General features: G+C 33.1%; 1 protein-coding gene and 1 long non-coding RNA gene across 2 annotated transcripts in view; one reads left to right on the forward strand and one right to left on the reverse strand.

Moving 5' to 3' along the window:
- Positions 1 to 14,051, reverse strand: part of bbg (PDZ domain-containing protein big bang) — a 627,951-nt gene extending 613,900 nt beyond the window's left edge. The window contains exon 1 of the mRNA XM_075305498.1: positions 13,824 to 14,051. The gene's annotated coding sequence lies outside the window, so the exon portion shown is untranslated. The remainder of the gene's footprint in view (positions 1 to 13,823) is intronic.
- Positions 14,052 to 17,065: 3,014 nt separating this feature from the next.
- On the forward strand, positions 17,066 to 17,457 carry LOC142233107 (uncharacterized). The gene is made up of 2 exons (XR_012721319.1): positions 17,066 to 17,205; positions 17,268 to 17,457. It is a non-coding gene; the product is annotated as an uncharacterized LOC142233107 (long non-coding RNA).
- Positions 17,458 to 26,409: the final 8,952 nt, after the last annotated feature.

A 26,409-nucleotide genomic window follows, 5' to 3' on the forward strand; every position in this document is an offset into this window, starting at 1 on the left:
TCGATATTTCAACCGCAAATCTCTTGTATGTCCTCAAGAAACTTTACTTTGATACCTCTCGTTACATCTTCAATCCGCCTTGCAATTATCCAATCTGCCGCCTTGCGGCCCACCTCACAATATATTACATTTTCCATATCAGATTCATTTCATTTTATTTTTTTTTTTTTTTTAATTTTTAGTGTCTCATCGCTGGGTAAGTATTGAACGCATGCATCCATACTGTTTTGCTATTCACGAAATGTATGGCAACTTTGCCACAAAACATCATTATAGTCGGCCGCATACAAAGGAAGCAATAATGCACTATAGGATGACAGTGGAAAAAGCGCGATTTTATTTAAGTGCGAAAATGAAGAGATTTACTGGAATCTTCGCGTGTAGTACATTCTCGTAAAGAAATTGTTTTCATGTCTACGGCTTAAAAAAATATATGGAAAAAAGAACCGTATCGGGCTGTGATTCGATTATTGCGTTTACCAGGTAAATCAGACAGTGAAAACAATCATATGGTGAGATGTCTCAATGTTAACACTGTTCACAAATTGTTATCTCCTCAATTTAAAATTATTTTACTTTTTTAAGTTGCTTACAAAGATTACCGTGGTATTGTTCGCGATCGATAACAACTTTTTAGAAAGTGTTCATGTGGAAGCGTAACATGGAATCACATGCATTTCTGACCGAAATTTATATTTCAAGAAATTTAATATTTTCAAATCAAATCGAGATTTTTCTTCCCACATAAACTTGTCTGTTTTGCTAAATTTGTAAGGATGCAGGTACTGTGTACTGCAAAAGTTTTTAAAGACTTTCTGCAAATATTTTTAAATTTTGTCAAAAATATTGTACCAAGTAAACTGATATCGCTTCAAAACTGTATAAACAAAAGGTACTAAATCATTCACGGGGTACTACGGTACTGCCCAGGGTGAAAAAATATTGAAAAAAGTACTATAGCACTGCATTTTCCATCCCTGTCATACGAGTATCACGGAGAATAAGGCGACAAAATCCCTGATTTCGTATACACAGTGGCCCGATTCCCAAAAGAGATGCGTGGTGAACACAGACCCCGTGGAATAAAAATTATAGATTTCAGTAAGTTAAAATAGCGAAAAGACTACCGAAACACTGTAGTGTTTTTCAGATTGACATATAAGCAATAAAAGAAGTAGAAAATTACCTGAGGTGTTATGTTCCAACAAGTGTTAACATAAATATGTAATCAGCCAGTCAAACTGCAATAAAATTGTTGGACTGCCGCAAATCTCTCAACGAGATGGTTGAGCAGTTCAATATTCGCCTAATATGGGTACCTGTTCAATATTCTCCTAGGAAATATCATATTTATTCCAGGGGAACTAGAATCATACCAGTCTTGTCATACCACGTGAGAAGACTGATATGACGGCGAAACCTTTTTATATTTGATCGAGCGATCCAATGACTCAGACAATTTAAAGCTTATTTTTTTAAATCAAAAATATATATTTTGTAACATTAACAGTGATTTCGATTGGCAAAAAAAATGGGTTGCATATTTTACACCTTTCACCCATAACTTGAAAATGTTTGTTCGATAGGAAAAGCCAGTGCAGCCATCCAAAATGTGCACGTTCTCATTACTCAGAGGGGATAAATCACCGCTGGAAAACTTTTTTGTGCACGTTCGAAACTGGGATTGAACCCAAGACCTTTTGTTGCAAGGTGGGCTTGTTATCCATTGCACCGCGGTGGCAAATATTTTTTTTCAGTCTTTGAGAAATTCTACGATATATTGCGACTTTAGCTCGTTTTTCTTTTATTTAATTAAAATCTGTTAATATATGCATACAAAAAAATAACTGCAAATAAATATTAACAACTTTATTTGTATGTAAAATCTGCTGATGCTCAACAAATTTGTCTATTGAATATGAGGCATTTGTTGTTGAAATGTGTTTGTAGATGCTTGACAGAGGAAATAATAGAAATATTCTGAATTTTCAACAAATTGTTTTGTTGCGAAAATAGTTGACTGCTATCGATATGAAAACAAAAACAAAAATACAAGACTGGTTACGCGCACATCGCTGAGAACATATACGAAAGCTAAAAGAAGTATGCGAAGAATACCGTTAGAACAAAATGAGTATGCGCACATGCACGTGTATGATAGCAAGCAAACAGCTCATTCATCAGAGAATACAGAAAATAAATGTCTGTGAGAAAATTATATTTTTCAATTTGGTAGTTTCTTAAATGTGTTTGTTGTATGAGATAATTAATAAAACCATATTAATATCGGGATTAGAGTTATTACAAATCGAATTAACTAGAATATATATCACTGGGCAAAAATTTGTCAAAATGCTTGCTAGACCCTGGACTAGTCAAATTTAAAATCGTCATACATTTACAAAACTGAGTATAGGATTTTCGACACAAAAATGTTACATGTTCCCCGTCCAAAAATAGCATTTTGGTCATATTCCTTATCTGTGTGTACTTAACAAAATATCTCCCAAATTGTTCCGGCAATTTTGCGATTTTGGTGCAATAATTCTGTCAATTTCAATTTAATTTTTTTGTCAATACACCAATAAATTTGTTACAGGTCATTGATAGACTCCAACAAACCACATACAAATTTTTTCGTTCAAATACAAAAAAATTTGTTGAGGATTAAACGTAACGTTCAACAACAAATATTTTGTACTGTTGGATGCTCAACAAATTACTTACAAATTATGTTATTGAGAACACAAATTATTTGTTGCATTCTGATGGTAACGATTGCTAACAACTTTTTTGTAATAATGGTTATTAAAAGTACAAATTAGTTTGTTGCAGGAAAATTAACAAATTTTGTTATTGGTTTTCCAACAAAAGTTATTGGTTCTCAAACTTATTTTTATCTGTGTGCCATTTTGTTATTTTCCTCCCATAGTGCAAAGGCAGTGGCAGCAATAAACAAGTATATACAGCAGTAAGTTCGGCCGGACCGAATCTTAAATACCCACCACCATGAATCAAATATTATAGTTTCGTTGGAAATTTCAGGAGGTTTGATGACAGATATTCTCCCAAGCAGGGCAGTTTAACCAGTACACTTCCCGAAGATAATTTTAAAGATTTTACCTATGAAAACTAGATCAGATTTTGGATTTTGTTTGAGTTTTAGATTAATCATTAACATCTTTTGTATGCGTGCAAAAAACTGATGAAATAACGCCTTGATTTGAAATCTAAAATCTGTATATTTTCATCCTTATATTTAAATAATTACGAGAAGTAAAATCTGGAAATTTTACATTTAGTTTCAAGCAATTCTCATGATCAGTTCGCCTTCTATACCCTCAAGAAGTGAAATCGGTCTATTTATATGGAGGCCTTACCAAATGGACCGATAAAAACTAAATCCGCCACAAGTTTTTGTGAGTCTAAAATACCACTATATTTACAATTTTAGGCAAATCGGATAAAAACTACTGTTTCTAAAAACCCAAGGAGTTAAATCGGGAGATCGGTCTATATGGGGGCTATACTAAAACATGAACCGATACTCACAGTTTTCGGTACACCACTTTATGGTCCTAAAATACTTCTAGATTTCAAATTTCAGGTAAATTGGATAAAAACTGCCGTTCTTAGAATCTCAACAAATAAAATCATTTTTTGCACACTTATTTATAGTCCTAAAACCCCTATAGATTTCCAAATTCAGGCAAATTGGATAAAAACTACGGTTTCTATAAGCCCAAGAAGTAAAATCGGGAGACCGGTCTATATTTTAGGCAAATTGGGTAAAAGTTACGGATTCTAAAGGGTGATACGGTCAAAATTTGGTCAAGGGGAAACGCGTGTAAATCGGTGAATCGTTTATTTAAAAAATCAAATTAAATTTCTTTTTCAAGTTTAATTAGTATAAAATTCAGGAAAAATATTCAGTTAGGCTTTCGCTTTTCCAAATCCGAATTGCCGGGCCTCACGCTTGACACCTGCCATCAGATTTTGTACAGCCACCTTGTCCACCTTCTTCGCCGCAGAAAGCCAGTTTGCCTTGAACTGCTGCTCGTCCTTAGCAGTTTTTTTGGTCTTCTTTAGGTTCCGCTTGACAATAGCCCAGTATTTCTCAATTGGGCGGAGCTCTGGCGTGTTGGGAGGGTTCTTGTCCTTGGGAACCAACTGCACGTTGTTGGCGGCGTACCACTCCATGGCCTTTTTACCGTAATGGCAAGATGCCAAATCCGGCCAAAACAGTACGGAACAACCGTGTTTCTTCAGGAAAGGCAGCAGATGTTTATTCAAACACTCTTTCACATAAATTTCTTGGTTGACAGTCCCGGAAGCTATGAAAATGCTGCTTTTCAAGCCACAGGTACAGATGGCTTGCCAAACCAGATATTTCTTTGCGAACTTTGACAGTTTTATATGCTTGAAAATATCTGCTACCTTTCCCCTTCCTTTTGCCGTATAAAACTCCTGTCCCGGAAGCTGCTTGTAGTCGGCTTTGACGTAGGTTTCGTCGTCCATTACCACGCAGTCCAACTTCGTCAGCATCGTCGGGGATCGCGCTTTGGCCGTCGTATTTTGTTTATCATCGCGATTTGGAGTCACTGCCTTCTTGTAAGTCGATAGTCCGGCTCGTTTTTTGGTTCGATGCACTGTTGTAGACGATACACCCAGCTTATTTGCGGCATCTCGGAGAGAGAGGTTAGTGTTTCGCTTGAAACTACCGGCAACTCTCTTTGTCGTCTCAGCGGCTTCCGATTTTCGATTTCCCCCCGATCCAGACTTCCTGGCTGTCAACAAACGTTCCCCAAACACTTTAATTACATTTGTAACGGTTGATTTGGCAACTTCTATCGATTTTGCCAGCTTTGCGTGCGAGTAGCTCGGATTTTCGCGATGCGCGACCAAATTTTGCTTGGACGGCATTTTGACAACTGAAGAGTGAATTCCAAAATCAAAATAGGAGCAACATTCTACACACACACACCTTCAAAATGAGGGGTGTTCAGGTTTTTTAAATGCAAAATTGAAAGAAATACGTCAAGTTTATATTGACCAAAATTTGACCGTATCACCCTTTAGAAGCCCAAGAAGTAATATCGGGAGGTCGGTCTATATGGGGACTATATCAAAACATGGACCGATACTCACCATTTCCGGGACACCTTTTTATGATCCTAGATTTCCAATTTCAGGCAAATTGGATGGCAACTACGGTTTCTATAAGTCCAAGAAGTAAAATCGGGAGATCGGTCTATATGGAGGCTTTACCAAAACATGGAAAAGACGAGTTTTTGCATTGTTATATCGTATTATAATTTCTCCCTGATCAAGAATATATATACTTTATATAGTCAATGTGTTACAAATGGAATGACAAACTTATACCCCCGTCACCATTCTATGGTGGTGGCTATATAAAAAGCAAATGACTACGACACAACGACTTTATTGAATGTTTGTTTTTTACAATTTACAGTTATTTTATCCGCACTCATACACACATTGATCGAACAACAAAAATAAAGCAAAACAAAATAACAACAACAAGAAGTGAAATTGCATGGAATCTACGTATCTCTGCTGTGGATTGGAGTTAAACACAAAGAGAGGTGTGTGTGAATGAACCTGTCTGCAGGGCTGCCAATTTTGACGATTTATCAGCATTTTGACGATTTTTTACTCAAAAAATAGCAAATTCCGATTTTCCGATTTTTGGCCCAAAAATTAGCTCCGTTCAAAAACTGGTTTTAAGCTGCAATAAAAACAACAACAATGCTTAAAGAACAAAACCAACAATAACAAAACAAAAAGAATGAACATTTTATTTCTATAGAAAAAATTGTCAAAATTTTAGTTCTATAGAAAAAAATGTCAAAATTTTATTTCTATAGAAAAAAATGTCAAAATTTTATTTCTATAGAAAATTTTGTCAAAATTTTATTTCTATAGAAAAATTTGTCAAAATTTTATTTCTATAGAAAAATTTGTCAAAATTTTATTTCTATAGATAATTTTGTCAAAATTTTATTTCTATAGACGATTTTGTTAAAATTTCTATAGAAAATTTTACCTCTTAATTAGAGTCAACCAATAAAAGTTTTATGATCAAATTTTGGAAAATCGTTGCCCGATTATGTACATAAATAGTAAAGATTTTTATTTTTTTTGTTTTTGTAAATTAAAACTTAAATCTAATCATATAAATGTTTTTTTTTTAATTTTATTATTTAAAACGGAATTCATTATGTTTTTGTTGATGAAATGCATAGTTATGTATGTTTATTTTCTGTTCTTTATATTAAATTAATACTTTTGTTTTTAAGCAAAAAATTAGTTTGTTTTAATACTATTTAGATTAAAGATTTTTTTTGACGATTTTTAAAATAGAAGTGACGATTATGACGATTTCTTCGGAAAAAAGTGACGATTTTTCTTGAAATATTATTGGCAGCCCTACCTGTGTGCATAAATGAGCGATAATGTAATGGTTTAAAAGAGAGTACGAGGTGTTTATGGATGTGGTGATTTCAAGAGATTCAAAGCAGAGGGAATGTGACACAAGAGAAATGTTTGAGCAAAAGAGCAGTTGATTAAAAGCCTGTGGTAGTATAAATATTGGATGGAATGCACTTGTATCTCCACCAAGCTCCAACCACCAAAAGATGTTGTTTTATTTTTTTTTTTGTATCCAGTTTAGATAGTTTTGCCATGCTTTGTGTTGTTGTTGTTTTGCATTCTATGAGACACGAGCATGATGATTATACTAGAATGTGATGTTGTTGCTTGTTCCGTTTCGTTCATTTTGTTTTGCATACATTATTGTTGTAATTGATTTAAGTGAACGGTATTTTAGCATGCTTAGCACACAACTAAGACAGATTAAATTATGCTGAATCAAGTACAATTTTCTGCTGTTGATAGTTTAACTAGCCACCATCATTCCCTTTACACCTCAAAAGTTCTAGTTTGTGGTTATTTCTTTTCTTTTGTTTTGCATTTAATTGTCTGGAATTGGGGTTTTATTTTCATTCAAAACAACATTGCTCTTTTGGCTACATCATAAGAAAGTGGAGGGAATGAGGTATACTGACTATGTCATTTTAACTACAGTGCTGAACAACAATATTGGCACAGGGAGAAGTTTTAAGTAAAGCAGTAATTGTTCGAAAAATTAAAATAAATCTAAAATCTACCAAGATCACAGCCGAGATAAAGCAAAAGTTTAGTAAGGAAATTTATCCCAAAACATTACGATGAACGTATTGGAACCACGGTTGCCACTCGTGCTAAAAATAATCTACCAAAATTTGAAAAAAAATTACCAAAAACTTACCAAATTAAAAAAGTTTGAAGTTGTTGATCAAATTTTTGTGGTACCATAAAAAATGTTGTTTTATTCGTAAGAAATATTTTATATTGAATTTAAAGAATATATTGTTAAAATTTTATTTCTATAGAAAATTATGTGAACAATTTATTTTTACAGAAAATTTTGCCAAAATTTGGTTCTTTTGAAAATTTTTGTCAAAATATTATTTCTATAGACTATTTTTGAAAAATTTTATTTCTATATAGTTTTATAGAAAATTTTGTCAAAATATTATTTCTATACAATATTTTTGGAAAATTTTATTTCTACACTCAAAAAAAGTGAACTATCTATTTCACTAAAGCCAATTTAACTTTATTTTAGTTCATGGAATTATTATGTTTGGAGAAAGTTTCCGTTACTCTAATATTTTTTTGTGTACGTCAGTTAAATTAACTAAAACCTAGGAAAAAATATACTCAAATGAAGCATTAAGATTAACTAATTTGCAAATTTTATTTCTATACAAAATTAAAAAACAAAAATATTTCTATAGAAAATTGAAGTACCTCTTAATTGGAGGGGAACATTTTGCAAAATCTATCAAAACATCAAGTATTCTACGAATCCACCAAACAGTAAAAAATCTACCATTTGTGATAGAATTCTACCAACTGTGGCAGCCGTGATTGGATTGGATAGATATCCCACGTGTTTTCCGTACACGCAAAAAAATAATTCTTTCCTCCCAAACGAAATTTTAAACACCTTTTCCTGTAATACCAACAATATAGAAGAAATTATACGATTTTATAAATTTTTAAAATTTGTTTACCTTTCGCCTGGACGGAGAATCGAACCGCCGACCATGCACTTTGTAAGCCAACACACTAACCACTGAGCTATGTACCTGTTATGGTCATCAATAGATAAATATCCACATAAGTTATACTTATATAGCATAGCTTGTGGCGCCCACGAACTGAATAAACAAAGTTTATTTAACAGAAACAAACATTTAGTTTGGCACCGTGGAGCAGTGGTTGCTACGTCCGACTTGCATGCCAAGGGTTCGATCTCTGCTTCGACCAAAGTTTTTTTTCTTTTATTTTTTTACATATATTTCAGATATGTTCGGAAGATTTCGAAAAAATGTTCAACATTCCATTGTAGTATATTAAATTTTGAACTGTAAAATGTGTCTTATTAAAGACCTAAAGTCAGAAAAGAACAGTGTTTGATATGAACGAAATGGACTGTGTTGTTGTTTCAAAAATAACTTTTTTTATTGAAAAAATAAAAATTTTGTAACAAACGAACTTTTTTGGAGATAAAAGTTTAAAATTTTCGAAGCAATTCAAAAAACTCTAACAAAAGAAAAACGTTTTCGGTACACGTTTTTTTTCTTTGCGTGTATCTATCGCTATCACCAGAATCGAATGCAATAGATGATCTTTGGAAATAATTTGAAAGGATAAGAAAGCATAAGCATGTTTCGAGTTTGGTATAAAATTTGAGGTTTTATAAAAAAATTTACACTATGCCAATAATTTTGTTCGACATTGAGTAGATTTCTTACTGCTGCAAAATGCACCTACCAGAAATTTTTATTCTAGGCCCGTAAAATATATGATTGTCACCATCCTAGTCCGTCCGTTCGTCCGTCTGTTCACGTTGTTCGAAAGATTAAATTCGCAATTATAAACCGATTTTGATGAAACTTTGTACAAGACTATTTTGGAGCAAGGCCCCACGGCTATTTTGCTTATTTGATAACTTATTAATTTGACGCACAATAATATTTTCTAGTACCTTATGAGTCTGCAAAATATCATCGAAATTGGTTGAGATTTAGATATAGCTCCCACATATGTATGGCGCGATTTCCTTGACTTTAACTGATCTTACTCAAAGATGGCACATTACAGTATACCACAACATGAACTAAATAAGCACAATATCATAAAAATCGGTTCAAGTTTATACACACCGAAAATACAGCTATTTTTTGCATATTTTTATGCATAAACCCCGTACAGAAAATGAAGCCGCCGATTTTAACCGCCGATTTTAACCGCCGACACCGATATTGTCGACTCATCTCGACTATTAATAAAAATATATGTATTTAAATCTGCGGCATTTCTTATAATTATTGCATTTTCTGACCATTTCATTAAAATTAATTCAATAATACTTTTATATAACAATTTGGCAAAAATTTTACACAGAAATTATACATTCTCTGCACAAAAAGATTGTCGTGAGGCCAAAGATTTCATGTCTTTAAAATACGAATGCAAATTTTGCTTGTCCAAAAGTCGATAAACTTTTCAATGAAGTCGTATTGTCCTTATAATTAAGTGATTTGACTTAAAAATGCGTTTCATAACATGAAAGAAAAAATGTTTGGGCTAAGGTCAACTTGTCTTTAATGATTAAGAAAAATTATTTTCTATAGAAATACCGATGTGGACCAATTTCAGCATGGTTGCTAGAGATCATATACTAACACCATGTACCAAATTTAAGCCGGATCGGATGAAATTTGCTTCTCTTTGAGGTTCCGCAAGCCAAATCTGGGGATCGGTTTATGTGAGGGCTATATATAATTGTGGACCGATGTGGACCAATTTTTGCATGGTTGTTAGAGACCATGTACCAACACCGTGTACCAAATTTCAGCAGGATCGGATGAAATATGCTTCTCTTAGAGGCTCCGCAAGCCAAATCTGAGGGTCCGTTTATATAGGGGCTATACGTAAAAGTGGACCGATATGGCCCATTTGAAATACCATCAGACCTACATCAATAACAACTACTTGTGCCAAGTTTCAAGTGGATAGCTTGTTTCGTTCAGATTTCAACAGACGGACGGACATGCTTAGATCGACGCAGAATTTCACCACGACCCAGATTATATGTACTTTATGGGGTCTTGACAAAGTTAATATACCCCCATCCTATGGTGGAGGGTATAAAAAAGCTGAAAAAGCGACAAATTAAAAACCGAAATTTAAAAGAAAATTGTGTCTTAAAAGTATCCTTACTTGTATTCTCCGCTTCTTTGGCTCGGAATCAATACCAAAATGTAAGGACAAAATCTTTGGAACCGGGCATGCTTTTTCAGTGTATCACCCGATGTTCAAAATGTAGTTACAATCCCCGTATTTACTGACGGATTTTACACAATATTCAATTTCAGATTTATTAACTGATCTAACTCACATTTCAATGGAGCTCTTATATATATGTATTGACCGATTTTAACATATTTGACTATACACACAAAAAAATTTCACGAACATTTTTCCAATTAAAATTTTAATTGAGTTTTAAAAAATATTCAATTAAAAATGTAATTGATTCAAAAAAATTTTAATTGAAACAAAAATCAATCACAAAAATAATAGTATCAATTAATTTTTTAGTTGGATCAAATAACTTTTTAATTGACCTTCAATTAATTTTTTTAATTGATACCACCATTTCTGTGATTGAAGACATTTCAATTAAAAATTAATTGGATCAATTAATTTCGTGATTGAATCAGAATTTTTTTTGTGGGTTATACACTAATTGAGTGGTTTATCAATAGTCCCAAGTGTTGTGGTATACTGATTTTGTAGGTTTGGCTTCGCATGACAAAAGGTCTTTCGTACTTAGCCAATCTTTGCGATATCTGAATAAGGTGAGTTTCTTGGCCCAAAGTCAAATGCTATGGGAAAAAATCCATGCCACCAGATTTGCCTATATATATAGCCATATTACCGAGCTCACTGATATCGATTAGTTATCAATGCCGTGGGGTATATCCTTCTCTATTTTTCGCAATTCAGCGTTGCATTAGAAGGGAATAAGGATCTGTATGGATATCTTAACAAAAAAAAAACTTTTCTAAATACTGTACAATGTTATTACAACACAAACTAATGAAAGTACTGCCTTCTTCCAAATTTAAGAGCTTCCCTTTCCTCCACAGTTATTTCAAAAATTTTCGTATTTCAAGCATTAAAAAATGTATGGTACCAAAAAAGAAATATGAACGTAGATAATTACTTTTTAATTACGTTGCTTTAATTTTGACACATTACTACTTTTTTCCATATTCTGCTGAAGTTCAACAAACGAATTAAATTATGTTTTAGGGATACAAGAGTTGATTAGACTTTGCGACTAATCGACTTATGATGGTGGCCAAAATTACTATAAATGTCTACTTTCAAAAAGTCGAAATTGGATGAGCAAAAAATGTCGGAAGTAACATAAAATGTTTGAATCATTTTGTGTTACTTCTGACATAAATAAAAACAATTTCGGTAACTGGTCACTTTCATGCAAGCGAAGTAACTCCTTGGCTTTTTCCAGTGTATTTTTTTGTGCATCAGCGAGTTCTTGTACCCTTTTGGAACTTCAGTAGCTTTAGTCCAAGCTCATTTTTCAATATGTGTGGCATTCGTTCCCGCTGTATGTTCAGCCCATGAGCATGTTTTCTAACACTGCGGCATGGATTTCTTCAAAATCTGGACTTCATTTGTCGGACCATTTCTGTAGGGATTCTGTATTTCTTCAGGATAATCGCATTGTTAATGTTGTCCAGTAAAAAGCAACTAATCTATAACAACTGTTGTTGAAGTTGTGTTGCCCTTGGAAACTCTGTTACGAAAAACGGTGGAATGGAAGCAGCGTTACCGTTGAGAGTTTCGTCAAAGTGGCACAAAACGTGTCACAAGCCCTAAAAGGTGGCACATTAATTTTAAACGAGCCACAATTAACATTAATTAATTAACAATTAAGCGCATATCATGGCGTAGTGAAATAACAATTTTAACATATATCTTAGCTAGTCTAACATTAATTTTATATGCATTTAGTTGAAAACTTTTATTTTCAGAAGAATAACTCGGTTCATCTACTATATACTTTAAGGCGATAAAAGTATACACTGATAATATTATGGTAAAAACAAAATTGCTCAAATATAATTTTCGAATCTAGAATTCGATTATTTGTTAAGAATCCAACCATATCTGTAATCTTAACCCTATTTGCGATCGAAATATGTAAAATATGTTACACTATAAACGAATGTAATTAAAAACTGGCACGGTATGATAAAAAAGTGGTGCAGAAAAGTAAAAGTATCACATTTAGTCGCTTGAAAAATAGTGTAAATTTGCCACGAAAGTGGCACAAGGGTAAACTAAATGGAAGAATAGAACAAAATAGTTAGCAAAATTGGAAATTGTTTGCTATTTGAAATGAAATACACAAAATATGGGTGATACTATCAAAAAAAATTATTCTCATTCAAATGCTGGAGAGCTCTAACGATAGCCACGTGTGGATTTCCAGCCAAATTTAAAGCAATCACACTATCACGCTTGAAATCCATCACGAATAACTTTATTTCTGTACACATTAGATCAAAATGCTTTAGTAAGCTTGTAAACAATGAAATGAACTGTAAATGGAAAGAAACAGTCAGCTTTCAGAAGAGCGGTTTAGAAGTGGTATCAACACAACACTGTATGTCCATGTGAGTACTACTAAAAGCAGAACTATCATGAAGGTAAGGTAATGAAATTGTCAACCTTTAAGGTGGGTATTAAGTTCGAGTTTAGCCGCTAAAAACGTAATTTTTCACGATTACTTTTCTTTAATAATCCATTTTAAGGAATACAAACTTTGTGAAAATTTGCTTTGGGCTTTTTCCCATCAAGTTATAAAAAAATTTGCAACAAATATGTATTATTGTATGCCTTTTTCTTGCTGATTTAGTTTTCACTTTAGCGATTTTAGCGGCTAATTTCTTATATGGGATCTACTATGATGGAGGGTATTTATATTTCGACCTAACTGAATTTTTATCGGTATTAACTCGTTTTTCTTTTTTTCTTCTATAATAGTCATTCCGATTTTGGACACTTGAATATAACATTCCATTCCATAAAAAATATCTTTTTTATGGTTTAACATAAAACATTTGAATCAACCGGTTTATATCAATAAGTATCTATCTGGGTTTATTGTATTAAAGTGACCACATTGTAGTGACCTTTTTACCATTCATATTTATTGATATATTTATATTTCTATTTTTGTCAAAGCATCATCACTGTTATAATTTTTTTTTTCTCACTTTGCATTTTTGGTTACACTAATAAAAAAGCTAATCGAATCAAATAATTTTTTTGAACAAGCTTTTTCATCAGATATTTCAATAATTTTTTTATTGCATCTCTTTATTTTTGGTTGTTGTTATTGTATTGATTATCACCATAGATACCGCTGTTGTTAATTTTGGATTTTCTGTTATTTACACACACACACACACACAAATACATATTTATTCAATCATAATGAAATGCAAGAGAATCTCCACAAATAAAAAAAATACACCTAATACACTACTTTTCGGTTTGGTTGAGGGTTGTCGGTATCACTACACTCACCCACCCACCAATAACTTGTTTACATTTCGTTGTATTTCTATTGACATTTACATACGTACTTTTTGTTTCATACATATGTAGCACTGTATACAAATTTTTGCAATGTCTTATTATTCATTTACAATACACTTATTTTCTTTATTCACTAACCCAACTATCTATTTTTTTCTATCTTCGTTATTCGTATTGGGTTTATTTATTTCGATTCGATGCAATTCGCTTGATTCGATTTTTCTTTAAATTTTCCATATACGTTTTCTGTTACTTTTCTTATAACAACGCGTGCTGCTTCACGCTTTACGTATCAAACTCTGACTGGCTTTGTGTTAATATTAAACAGGGCTCAAATGCTCCCAACTTGCCTAAGCAACGGCAAAAGCAACATCAACACACACACACAGATGACAAAGCAAATATCAACAATGGTTTGACCAAGCAATAACTGAAATAACAACAACAATAATAATAATAAATACCATTCACAGTAATGGTAGTTTCAATCGTTGTTGTTGCCATCGTCGTGCGGCAAATGGCTTAGATTTGTGGTAGGACAAGTTGTGAGAAAACACCACACACAAATATAAAATATCAAGTTAAGAGAATATGAGAGCGATTGAGAGAAAGAGAGTGTCGGTTGATCAATAATGAAACTCTCTACTTTGTAGTATTTACATAAAACTGCATTAGACGAAGCGACTGTGGCATGCATCTGTTGCTTACAACTCCACTTTGGAGGAACGAGTGAGTAAACACAACTATGTCGACTAGCGGGAAGCGAATAACTGTCTGTATAGAAAGGGAAGCAGAAAATCACCGTGAAATTATCAGTCATACGTTATGGAGGCAGACAAACACTTCCTTAATCTGCAAGCAGAATTAGAGACTTACGATAGCAAATGTATACTTATTAATGTGCAACTCCTATATGTAGGCCCAAAATAAAAAGCTGAGTGACACCAAATGAATATCTGTTCTACACTAAAGGGTGGGAGGGTTCTTGTCCTTGGGAACCACCTGCACGTTGTTGGCGGCGTACCACTCAATGGCCTTTTTACCGTAAGGGCAAGATGCCAAATCCGGCCAAAACAGTACGGAACAACCGTGTTTCTTCAGGAAAGGCAGCAGACGTTTATTCAAACACTCTTTCACGTAAATTTCTTGGTTGACAGTCCCGGAAGCTATGAAAATGCTGATTTTCAAGCCACAGGTACAGATGGCTTGCCAAACCAGATATTTCTTTACGAACTTTGACAGTTTTATGTGCTTGAAAATATCTGCTACCTTTCCCCTTCCTTTTGCCGTATAAAACTCCTGTCCCGGAAGCTGCTTGTCGGCTTTGACCTAGGTTTCGTCGTCCATTACCACGCAGTCAAACTTCGTCAGCATCGTCGTGTACAGTCTCCGGGATCGCGCTTTGGCCGTCGTATTTTGTTTATCATTGCGATTTGGAGTCACTACCTTCTTGTAAGTCGATAGTCCGGTTCGTTTTTTGGCTCGATGCACGGTTGTAGACACCCAGCTTATTTGCGGCATCTCAGAGAGAGAGATTAGGATTTCGCTTGAAACTACCGACAACTCTCTTTGTCGTCTCAGCCGCTTCCGGTTTTTGATTTCCTCCCGATCCAGACTTCCTGGCTGTCGACAAACGTTCCCCAAACACTTTAATTACATTTGTAACGGTTGATTTGGCAACTGTTAGCGATTTTTCCAGCTTTGCGTGCGAGTAGCTCGGATTTTCGCGATGCGCGAGCAAAATTTTGATACGCTGCTCTTCTTGTTTGGACGGCATTTTGACAACTGAAGAGTGAATTCCATAATCAAAATAGGAGCAACATTCTACACACACACACTTTCAAAATGAGGGGTGTTCAGGTTTTTTAAATGCAAAATTGAAAGAAATACGTCAAGTTTATATTGACCAAATTTTGACCGTATCACCCTTTAATAGAAAAAATTACGTTCCATAGTCGTGAACGGACGGTGACAAAATGAAACGGAAACGTTCACAAAAAATCGAAACGGAATGTTCACAATTTCGTCCTCTGGCGTTCACGTTTTCATGAACGGCATCCGTTTTTCTTTTGCCATGAAAAGTCTTAAAATAATCGTTAGACGTTATTATGACAACTCCCGGCGGTGGTGCAATGTGCTAAGACGACTGTTAACGCGTATGGTGCAGAAAACACAAGTCACGCTAGCGGAAATCTTTTTTAATTTTGTTTATAAAGTCGTAACCATTACGTTTTCAGATCATGAACGCTGGTTGTCGTTTTGACAACGCATGGTGTCATTTTATCGTTGTCAGATTGACACCGCCTGTTCTCAGTTTGACACCACATGTGTGTTTATTCACTTTCATGAACAAATCGTTTTGAAATGAGCACGCCATGCATGATTTTTTTCTATGAGTGTACTCTTTTTGTCGGCAAATGACATAGTGTTGCCAAAAATGATCAATTTTTCGACTTTCTTACTGGCTTTTCTGTTGTTTTACCACTATTTTACCTCCAAATAAAATGAAAAATTATAATAAATCTATTATAATAAATCTATTTTTATAGAAATCAAATTATAAAGCTACGTAAAATACATTGTGGCTAAACGCACAAAAAGGTCTATGGAAAGCAAGACGGTTGAAGGGTGACAAAGCCCGTGACAGCAATAACTTTAAAGCGAATTAAACCGATAGACATATGAGTAGAAAGGGTTCTGGCGGAAGGGTTTAGCCCCTCCAGAAAAATGCCCCCTAGAATTTGAAACCCTATTTACGATTTTCCATTGTTTATTGTTAGTGTATAAATATAACCATAGCGATAGGCGGGAGCCGAAGAGTTGTTTACGTGTATTTCTTAAGGGAAGCCCAAAATCCGCGACGGAATACCGTGACGGCTAGGGCCTTCACTGTTTTAGATTACGGAAAAATCACTTCGAGAGGCTTTGATAGGGGATAATATATAAATCTATTTTATCCTGATAGGGGATAAAATAGAGCTGCAAAACTATCGGTAGTTATTTTTTGAGGTCACTACACGGTTGAAAAAGACTGTTTTTCATATGTTTGGCTATAAACATTATATGTTTGGAACACAAATTTTTAAACACAATATTTTTGAGTGCAAGCATATAATGTTCATAAACTAGCATAACATGTTTGGGACATATATGTTAATATGTTAGAACATATTATGTTTGGGGCATAAAATGTTTGTAAATATAATATGTTTGAATGCAAACATATATTAATTTAGAAATAGCCTATTAACATATATGTGTTTAGTAGCTTGGAGCGCTATTTAACAGGGAGCGATATTGAATTAAGTTGGTGGTTGTTGCTTGTTATTACAAAATTAACATTTTATTTTTCCTTGGGCAATTGATCAGCTACTTCTTTGATCCTTACAAACTGTGTGGTCCGCTGTTCGAGTCCCCGTCCGGCAAAAGGTAAAATTAAAATAAAAAAATCATAAAATTGAATAATTTCTTCTACAATGTTTGTATTACAGAAAAAGGTGCTAAGAACTAAAAAATCTCGTGGAAGTGAGAAAGATGTCGGGGAATATACAATTGGGCAGAAACAAAATTTTGAGCATTCAGGTCGAAAACCTATGTTGTTAGCACCTATATTACCTGTTTATTTTCATAATTCATTATGATTGTAAATATATAAATAAATAAATAAAATTTTGAGCACAATATTGTTTTGGAGAATTTTTTTTTAAGCATATAATATTTTTGGGTGCAAAATGCTTCCAAACATATTATATGGTCACATAATAACATATTGTTTTTTGGAAGACAACATTATTGAATTTGGATGCAAAAATACAAAATGTTTGGAACTTAGACTACCCAAACATATATTGTTTAGACCAATATGCTTTCAAACATATTATATATTGGAAGAGATCAAACATATAAATGTTTGGGCAATAACCAAAAATGTATATGCTTGAAGCAACATATGTTTGGGAGTATATGTTACAGAAGCGATTTTTTGTGAGCGTGTATTTATAGCTTATAACGATTATCGATAGTGTCGGTATAAATGTCAATGCACCCAGAATTTTTTTCGGAGTTAAACTAACGCTAATTTTAACTTATTTTCATTGCAAAAAAAATATTTGTTTGTAGTAAAATTTTATTATTTTTTGCGAAATTGTCCTCAGCCCACTGAAATATTTATACCCTTCACCACTACTGTGGTACAGGGTATAATAAGTTTGTGCATTTGTATGTAACGCCAAGAAATAGTGGTCATAGACCCATCTTTTAGTATACCGATCGGCTTAGAATTAAATTCTGAGTCGATTTAGCGATGTCCGTCTGTCGGTCTGTATATGTAAATTTGTGCACAAAGGACAGCCCGCAATTTAAGTCCGATCGTCCTCAAATTTGGCATAGGACCGTTTCTTGGGACGTAGACAATCGCTATTTGTTTTGGAAAAATCGGTTCAGATTTAGATATAGCTGCCATATATATTTATCCCCGATTTGGTCATAGTTAGCGTGTTTATCAACCGATTTTCTTGAAATACCGTACATCCAAATATTTTATGAATCTCAAAAATCTTGCAAAATATCAGCCAAATCGATTCAGATTTAGATATAGCTCCCATATATATCTTTCGTCCGATTTAGACTCATATGACCACAGAGGCCAAAGTTTACTACCGATCTTCGTGAAATTTTGCACAGAGGGCAGAATTGACATTACACCAATGCTTGGTAAATTTGATTGAAATCGGTTAAAATTTAGATATAGCTCCCATATATACCTTTCGTCCGATTTGAACTTATATGGCCACAAAAGCCAGAGTTTTGCCGTGATTTGCTTCAAATTTTGCACAAGGGGTACGTTTAATAGTATCGTTAGGTGTGTCAACAAGCGGTACTTTTGACGATACTATTGTATGTGCCAAATATGGTCAAAATCTTTTCAGATTTAGATATAGCTCCCATATATATCTTTCGTCCGATTTGAACTTATATGGCCTCAAAATCCAGGGTTTTGCCGAGATTTGCTTCAAATTTCGTACAAGGAGTACGTTTAGTAGTATCGGTAATTGTGCCAAATTCCGTCCGATTTGGACTCATATGACCAGGGGGGCCAATGTTATACTGCCATTTACGTGAAATTTCGCATAGATAGCAGAATTATTATTCTAACTATACATGTCAAATTTAGTCAAAATCGGTTCAGATTATATATAGCTCCCATATATACGTACACCAGAGTTGGGGAAATATGTTACGGTAGACTGTTACACATTTTAGACCCATTTTCAATGGAAGTTTCCTCCAATTAACTGGATAGCGTTAGCCGATTTAAATTTTAATTCTAGAGATTTTGTAGAAGTAAAAAAATTGTCTCCTTTATATAGCTTCCAGCAAATGTGAAGTAGTTGAGATTGTAACACAAATTTTGGCCTACATAGGGGTGAAGGGTATAATATAGTCGGCCCCGCCCGACTTTAGACTTTACTTACTTGTTTTTTGTTAAGTAAGTCTCAAACATTTTATGAACTAAACATGGGTATAAGTTCAATGGCCGTACATATAAGTTCAAAATAAACGAAAGCAGAAGAAAATTTTATAACCTATAACCTAAACCTGGTACTATTTGGGGCATCTAATGATTTCATAAACTAAGTCGTTATAATAAGCGTTTTATTTTCTGTAACTTTTATGTATTTGAATTATATTTTATTTTATTTGTTTTTGTAAAAAATGTGTGTGTGTGTATGTTTTTTTTTTTAATTCTAACATACGCAAATTAAGCGATAGTATCGATAGTGCTCAAGGAAACTATCGAATGGAGCGACTATCGATAGTTTTGCAGCTCTAGGATAAACCCCTACTGAACATCATTTTGGGGTTCGATCAAAACTGGGATTGAACCCAAGACCCTTTTTATGCTAGCCAGTGCACGACGATATCTCTCGCGACGGCCACAGGGATGAAAAATGACCCAAAGAGATACGTGAAGTATTTCAATCAGAGACTAAGGGATAGACAAGGAAATCGCTTTTTTAATTTGGTGACGATTAAAAAAAAAAAGTACGAAGTTTTTCATAAAAAGTACGAAACACTTTCAAAAAACGAAATTGTTTCATATAAAGTACGACGATTTTTTTTCTTACAAACTACGAAAGAACTTTTCTTCGTAAAAGTAGGAATTATTTCGTACTTTTAAAGAAAAGTTTCGTTGGTTGTAAAACAATCACAAAGTTCGTACTTTTAATGAAAATGTTTGTTCTTTTTACGAAGACAATTCTTTCGGTGTAAGTAACAACTATACACGGCCTGCTAAGGATTCAGTTATGCAGACTATGTTATAATACTTCAGCAGGGAACGAATTCTAATAGATACTGAAGGAGAACAGAAAGCGTCCTGAGGATGACATATGACTGGGCAAGACCCACACCGAAAAAAAGTGTATATAAGAATGAACTACCTCGCACGAAAATTGAACTAAATTTTACTCCACATTTTGAGATTTCCACAGAGCGCTGTTAAAACCAGGAAAATTTAATGCCCTGTTGTACTTTTTAAATGCAATTCACGAAACTACATCCTCTCACAGAAGAAAAAATGAACTAAAAGTAAAGACGAAAATCATTGGCGCCAAATCATCACCATTTTAACCATACAGTAGTTCATTCTTACTATTTTTGGGTTTCGTACGAAAATCTTCGTTTGCTTTAGTTCATATTGAACTTATGTGTACGGTCATTGAACTTTATACCCACGTTTAGTTCATAAAATTTTTTAGACATACTTAAAAAAGTAAGATTTCACTAAGCTGTAGAAAATTTCGAAAAAATAATAAAATTTAACTACTAACATGGCTGATAAGTCCCCGGTCTGACACATCCTTCAAATGATTCGTGTCAAAATTTGACGTCTGTAAGTCAGTTAGTTTGTGAGATAGAGCGTCTTTTGTGAAGCAACTTTTGTTATTGTGAAAAAAATGGAAAAAAAGGAATTTCGTGTTTCGATAAAATACTGTTTTCTGAAGGGAAAAAATACGGTGGAAGCAAAAACTTGGCTTGATAATGAGTTTCCGGACTCTGCCCCAGGGAAATCAACAACAATTGATTGGTATGCAAAATTCAAGCGTGGTGAACACGGAGGACGGTGAACGCCCGAAAGATGTGGTTACCGACGAAAACATCAAAAAATCCACAAAATGATTTTGAATGACCGCAAAATGAAGTTGATCGAGCTAGCAGAGGTCTTAAAGATATCAAAGGAACGTGTTGGTCATATCATTCATCAATATTTGGATATGCGGAAGCCATGTGCAAAATGGGTGCCGCGCGAGCTCACATTTGACCAAAAACAACAACGTGTTGATGATTCTGAGCAGTGTTTGCAGCTGTTAACTCGTAATACACACAAGTTTTTCCGTCGATATGTGACAATGGATGAAACATGGCTCCATCACTACACTCCTGAGTCCAATCGACAGTCGGCTGAGTGGACAGCGATCGGTGAACCGTCTCCGAAGCATGGAAAGACTCAAAAGTCCGCTGGCAAAGTAATGGCCTCTGTTTTTTGGGATGCGCATGGAATAATTTTTATCGATTATCTTGAGAAGGGAAAAACCATCAACAGTGACTATTATATGGCGTTATTGGAGCGTTTGAAGGTCGAAATCGCGGCAAAACGGCCCCATATGAAGAAGAAAAAAGTGTTGTTCCACCAAGACAACTCAACGTGCCACAAGTCATTGAGAACGATGGCAAAAATTCATGAATTTGGCTTCGCGTTGCTTCCCCACCCACCGTATTCTCCAGATTTGGCCCCCCAGCGACTTTTTCTTGTTCTCAGACCTCAAGAGGATGCTCGCAGGGAAAAATGAAGAGGTGATTGCAATGAAGAAGTGATCGCCGAAACTGAGGCCTATTTTGAGGCAAACCCGAAGGAGTACTACCAAAATGGTATCAAAAAATTGGAAGGTCGTTATAGTCGTTGTATCGCTCTTGAAGGGAACTATGTTGAATAATAAAAACGAATTTTGACAAAAAAAATGTGTTTTTCTTTGTTAGACCGGGGACTTATCAGCCAACCTGTTAGCAAATAATTTTTCCAATAAAAATATGATAAATTTAGCGTTAGTTTAACTACGGAAATTTTTTTCTGTGCAGAGGCCTGAATATTAACCCGGAGAAGACAGAACTATACCTATTCACTAGGACTAACATTGCAAAATACGGTATAGCATAACATAGCTATTTTTTTTGCAGGACGATACGATATAGGTTTGCCATGTAAAAGGGAGGACTGGTACTGTACAGAATATCTGTGGAAGAGAACTTCAAAAACGGCTATCCTTATTGAAATATACTAAAAGTTTGCGTATTTCTTCGTCCAACAAAAAGACAAACTTTCAACGAAAATCGTTGTCAAACACAGACATTAACATACCTGCAGAGGCAAAACAAATATGCTGGAGATGCTACCACCAAACAAAATGGTAAAAAGTAGCAAACATCTGGAATAAATGACTTGATTATTAACTTACCCACAAGTTCAATATGGATGCAATCATCGCAACCGGCATGCGATTTAAGCTTTAGCAACCGAAGATGGATGCACATCATCAGGCATTTTGGAGAAATTGGCAAATATTGGAAAGTGGCACATGTTGTGGAACAACTACAATTGTCAAAAAAAAAATAACAAATGACAATTGCCCCTTTGGCATTTGGTTTTATTATATGGTTGGATTTAACAAACACACACACACACAGATACAAAGCCCCACACTTGCATAGCCATGAGGAAAAAAAAACAAAAGAGGAGTTGATAGATGTCATACCAAGTAAGGTCATCTTTGCTATCGACAGATAAGAATGGCAATGAATTCGATTCATACTGTAGACTCTGCATTATGGGTATTGAAGAATATCAACAGAAAATCTTTACTAATCTCCAGAACAGGTAAAATAGAACTTGTCTTTTTCTATTTGGTAGACTTTTTTTTCGAAATTTTCGACCTTTCCAGCTGAAAATTGTTCCTCAAATTTAGAAATTGTTTCGTAGATGGGAACCAAATTTTTGAGTTGCGAGCTTGACGATGGGATATTTTCAGAAAATTTTGAATTTTTTGGGGATTTTTCAAAATCTGTTTAGTGTAACAAATCAGGAAATCATAAAGAATGACTTAAACGAGGGTATCCTTTTTTTTCGGGATTACAAAAAAAAAAAAAATAATAATTATCAAAAATCGCTTTATTGTTTTTCAAAATATTCCGAATTAAGATCTATACACGCAGAGAAGAAACATGATTGTCACAATCATATTCGAAGAGCAAACTAATATGATATGTGCTATTTTTGTAACATTTTCACCGGCAACCATGTTGGCTCAGTGAACATGGTTCTAAAAAAAATAAAATTGTCCTCATCTAAAATGTTATTATATTGATACAAATAATTTTGTTTGAATCAAAAGAAAATGGTCACGATCTAACACTGAAAAAACAGTGAACCCATTTCCATTGCAAAATGAACTAAACTGTAGTAATATTGACCATGATTTAGCCCTTAAGATTTTTTTCAACTTGTCTAGTTTATAATTCTCTTAAATTTTAGTTCATCTATAACATTGTATTTTAGTTCATTTTTACAACACCATAAGATTTATATACCCCTACCAAGTTAAAAAGTCAATATTCTTTTGGTTTACTTGCTTATTTTGTGGGAAACCCGATAATAAAAATTGGTTTACAGTCTCTTTAAAATGTCGACAACTAAACTATTTTTAAATCAATCCTTCCACAGTACAGAGAAATTAAATAATTAAAGGAACAAATCGTTTTACTATTATGAAAATGTTCATACATTAAAATTAAACTTTCTTTAAGCAAAAGTACTTTATTATAAAAACTTATGATGAAAGTTCTTAATACAATGTTTTTGTGAATAAAAATTATGACCACGTGGAACAGAGAGTAGTTCATTTGAACTCGCTGTTTGGACATTTTGACTTATCCTTTTTTTATTCATCGTAGGTAATTTTTTCACATATCTTGCTGGAAAAAAATGGAAGCAATAATGAAAATTGTTAAAAATTAACACCATGTAATGAAATATAAGTTTTTAATTCTTTATATTAGCTTGTAACTTACCATATTTGGGGGCATTTTATCAAATGGTGTAAGAAATTCAACTTTTCTTTGGAAAACGTATCTCATAAAATTTATACCTGAAACAATTAGAGAAATAATGAAGTATTCTATATAAACTCATAAAACTGTGTTGTTATCGATGTGAAGGATATAATAAAATAAATATTCTAGTTGAAAGAAAGACAAAGTTTTAATATAAAACTTACCAATTCTCTATTAAATTGTACGCTGAGGGGAAATATAAAAAGTTGTCCAAATTTATTTGGGTTACTGTGAAATTAAATATATATTTTTTACATTAATTAAAATTATTAAATAGGTTTCCAAAAAATCTAATGAAAAAAATAATAATATGCATAAAAATATTATGGTTAACCCTAGACAGTCATCATTCGTCAAAATGACGACATGTAATTTCATTTTCGATTTAAAATGCATTTTAGTCTATTGGGAAATGGTAAATTTAAGTTATACTAATTCGACCGTTTTATGAATTTTTGTGTTATACTACTTAAAACCAAATTGAATAAGAAAATAAATTCAAGTTTGGTTCACTTTTTCGCTCACGATGAAAATTATAGCGTCTTGAAATGAGCCGTAGTCAAAATGACGAATGATGACGTTAATGTACAAAAAATAAGGATTACTGTACAGGGTTAAAAGAAAGTTAAGGAATCCTTACCAATTCACTATTAAATTACAAGCAAATGAGTACTAAAAATTTTTCCAAATTTTTAAGGGGTTATTCTGAAATTAAATATTTGTTTTTTCATTAAAAATATAACATTGGTTTCCAAAAAAATTGATTAAAGAAATACTAACATAAGGTATTAAAAACCTGTAATTTTAATGATAAAAAGGTCATAAAAACGTAAATATTCTAGTTGAAAGAAAGTCAATTTTTAGCAAAACTTACCAATTCTCTATTTTTTAAATTTATTTGTATCCATGTGGAGTTGCTCTGAAATTAAATATTGCTTTTACAACAAAGAAAAGCATTAAACTGGTTTCCAAAAAAATTAATTAACAAATAATAATATACATAAAAAATATTCTTTTTAAAAGAAATCCATATTAAAAAAATACTTACCAATTTATGACTAAACTGTACGCTGAGATATAACAAAAATTTTCCAAATTCATCTGGAATTGAATAATAATTTTTTACATTGAATAATGAAAATGTCAATACACCTTCAATTTCAACATATTTTACTAAATATTCTTAATAACTTTTTTCTAAACTACCGATAAAATATTAATAACTTTCATTTAAAAGGTTTAATAAACAAACACCAATATATGTCTCAAAAATCCAAAATATTCCATGCCTTTATATTCCCTTGTTGCATACCTGCTTAAAATGCAAAAACCCACGCCAACGCCAACTGTACAACTGAAGCATGCCAAACAAAACCAAGCAAAGCCAAAACATTCCTACAACAACAAAAACACATGTGCCTTTATTGAAAACAACACCTCATCCAGCCAAATAAACCATCCGCGAATATCAAACACACACACACAAAAACCACTAAATGAACAAAAATAAAAACAACCCCACGCTCATGTATACACAACAAAACTCAAGTAACATCATCTTTACATTAATCACATTCCACTATTCCGATAAAGATCTCTGTACTATGCATTAGTTCATCGCATCTGCTGACAATTTACTCTAAGAATAATATTCGTAAAGGCACACCAGTTTATGAACGATGAAACGTTTAACTTAAAATTTGCAAAATTTTCATGAAATGTTATCTACCATTTTTGACGAACATGTCTATAAATTTAATTACATGTGAACTAAAAATATTTCATTGGGTAATTTTTTACCAACAATTATTAACTATAGGAATTGTCAGTAAGAAATTGCTATCCACTTTCAAGTTCATTTTTCGTAAAAAAATATTTTCTCATACAAAAAAATCTTATAGTAAATTGCACTTATTATTTAGAAAATACTTTACATTTTACAAGTAGTTTTATAGCATGACAAACGAATTTTTAACTACCAGTTAAGAAATTTTTTAAGGAAATTTCCATCGTATTTTGTAGGCCATGAACTAAACGATTGCTACTTAGAATTTGTAAAATTTCCTTTCGAGTAGTTAATTTTCGTTGAAGATACGAAAAATGAACTAAAATTCTGGAAAATTCTTGTAATAAATTATTGTAAAAACCTTCTTATATTTACGAGGCACTTTTTTTTCTGTGAAAATGTTATGGTCTTCGTCAAAAATGGTTTTCTTCCAGTTAAAAACAAAAATAGTCACAATCTAAAATGTTTTCATTTTTATGAAAAAAACTTTTTTCGTCGTCGAAAAAATGACGCCATTTGAGAAAAGAAAACACAAAATTAATTTTATTTATTGGTTTTTATTTATTTAAAAATTAAATCATTGTTTATTTGTATTTATAATGTCGTGCAAGCAAACATATATTTTTACACACTCTATTTTGGTACAATTTCAATAATAAGAAATCATTCAATGTTTACTT

This window comes from Haematobia irritans, chromosome 4 (assembly GCF_050003625.1).
Source record: "Haematobia irritans isolate KBUSLIRL chromosome 4, ASM5000362v1, whole genome shotgun sequence".
Classification (NCBI taxonomy): domain Eukaryota; kingdom Metazoa; phylum Arthropoda; class Insecta; order Diptera; family Muscidae; genus Haematobia; species Haematobia irritans.